This window comes from Cyprinus carpio, chromosome A21, assembly GCF_018340385.1.
Source record: "Cyprinus carpio isolate SPL01 chromosome A21, ASM1834038v1, whole genome shotgun sequence".
NCBI classification, from domain to species: domain Eukaryota; kingdom Metazoa; phylum Chordata; class Actinopteri; order Cypriniformes; family Cyprinidae; genus Cyprinus; species Cyprinus carpio.
The window spans coordinates 22,390,322-22,393,120 of NC_056592.1; positions in this window are offsets into that span (position 1 = coordinate 22,390,322).

Genomic DNA, 2,799 nt, shown 5'->3' on the forward strand with positions numbered 1-2,799 from the left:
ATCCTTCAAGGACGGTGCAAAACAGAACGGACCAGGATCGCCCTCTTCAGGTGGCTGAGCAACTAGTAGGACCATCCTCGTGGGACTCATCAGAAGCAAGCAAGATAGCGTGTCTGGTATGAATCTCAGTGGATACACCTTAACTAGCAGGAACACCGTCTGAGGTCTTGCAAGACAAACAGGAACACATCCCATTGTCCATGACCCAACTGGCAAGGAAAAAAGCAAAAAAAAAAAGAAAAAAAAAAAAAAACAACAAAAAAAAAAAAAAAAAAAAAAAAAAAAAACAAAAAAAAAAAAAAAAAAAGAAAAAAAAAAGAAACAAAAAGAAAACCAAAAAAAAAAAAAAAAAACTTTGTGTGGGCCCAGACAAAATGGGTAGGGACAGACCTCTGAATAACTGACTTGACCGACAGGAATAGGCTCCAATGAACATGAACTGGCAGGGGAACCACTTCGTGGATCTTACTTAAAGGCAAAAAAACCCTCCATGGCTGGACATGATTGCAGTGATGATCTCTGGGGACTTGACATATCTATGGGACATGACAGGAGTGATTCTCTGGGACTTGACAGCATCTTATCGTCATTTCCATAAAGATCCCTCTTCTGACTATTATTAATTCCCTCATTGTTATTAGGATATGTCCCCAAAACCTTCAAACTGGCTGTTATTAAGCCTCTCATCAAAAAACCACAACTTGACCCCCAAAGAACCTAGTTAATTATAGACCGATCTCGAATCTCCCTTTTCTATCAAGATACTAGAAAAGGTAATATCCTCTCCACAATTATATTCCTTCTTAGAAAAAGTAGCATTTGTGAGGGTTTCAGTCAGGATTTAGACAAGTATCATAGTACTGAGACTGCTCTCCTTAGAGTTACAAATGACCTGCTCTTATCATCTGATCGTGGTTGTACATGAGTGATCTCTGGGGACTTGACACAAAATGACAGGAACATTTTCTGTGGACATGCCAGGAGAAGCTTCAATGGGCATGGCTGACAGGATCGACTTCTGATGACATGTGAAAAGTGCTAGAACAGTCTCTGGTACATAGCTTCTGTAACAAAGGTCAAATAGGCCAAGAGGCTTGGGAGAAGACCCTCACAGGCTGTAACTTGAGGTTCTGACAACAGGAGCCACCCAAACTAGACACCTATGGACTCACCCCAGGCTAGAGGGTTCTTGAATTGGGTCCTCCTGGAAGGGAAGGAAGGAAGGCCCATAAGTTGATATGCATGTCCTCCTTCTCCACATCTGAGGGGTGACAAAATATTGATCTGCCAACACAGGGGTTGGTTACCCTCTAGGGTCTAAGTGGGTTTGTTGGGCCTGGAGGAAGTTTTGACATGCACCTGACTTTTTTGTGCTTTTTTCAGTTGCTTATAAATAGATACATGGCTAAAGTCTGAAAACACTGTATTCTAGTAGAAACTGAGCTACAATAATATGTAATAATAGCATGGATAATACATGATTGTGTTTTGAGAAAAACCACGTTTATGCGTGGTTAGTGAAAAACTAAAAAATTTTTGACAGGTCACTGAAATAAGGTCATAAAACACATACAGACCATTTGTTCACAAGCCTGTCAAACCTGGAGCATGTAGCCTCTGATTTTTTGCTATCAAAATGATGTGAAAATCATCTTGTTTTACTCGCTCACAAGAAAGCAATAGATTGATTTCAATTTTCCCTAAGCCCGGTTTTGTTTCAAAAGGGCATATGCGTAGCGTCAACTATCATGGATCTTAGTTGTGTTCACACCTGAGAATACAAAGGCCCGCATAATGACTCCTATGAGTCCTTTCAGCATGTGGTTGTGACTGGAGAGAAGAGTTACAATAAAGAAGGTGAGGACAATACATATAACTGTATATTTTTTATGTTTTTGTAGTTTCATTTTGACTATATTTAATTATCCCACAAAATAATTTGAGATTCACTTGCAAGTGCAGTTAAACAGTTTAATTAGGACAATCAAACCTGAGACTTTCGAAGCTGAATTTGTTTAGCATCATTACTTCCAGTCACACGATCCTTTCAGACAATCTTCTAAATTCTGATTTTCTACGAAAAAAAAAAAAACACATGTATTTGGTTAATTATTATATTATTATTATTAATGTTGAAAAGAGCTGAGAATATTTTTTTCCCGTTTTTTTTTGTGATACCATTGAACGAACAGCATTGTTTGTAATATTTATCGTATTAATTGTTTTTATGTATCATCACGTGTTGTGCTAAATAAACGTTTTAATTTTCTATATAGACCGACTCAAAGCTTTTTGATTTTAATGTATATTGTTACACTTGGAGTAGACTGGAGTAATGACGCTGAAAATTTAGCTTTGCTCACAGGAATAAATTAAATTTTTAAAATATATTCAACTAGAAAGCATTTTTTAAAATATGAAAAAAAATATTTCACAGTATATTACTGCTTTGGCCAAACATGGTATTGACTGGTATTGTGTAATGTTGAAATATATAAATGAACATCACATAATACATTTCCCAAAGTGGTATATGTTTATGTGCTCTTAAATAAATGATAAACTGCATTATTAACATTATTGTGATGGTCACTGATACTAGTAGTACAGTACAACATTTAGATGATGTAAATGAAACTTCATAATGTTCCACTTGATTATACATTTAGTCAGGAATTATAGTTTGGAAAAAGTCTAACTAGTAAAATGTGTACACATTATGTGAAAACCAATACAAGTATATATACACTCACCTAAAGGATTATTAGGAACACCTGTTCAATTTCTCATTAATGCAAT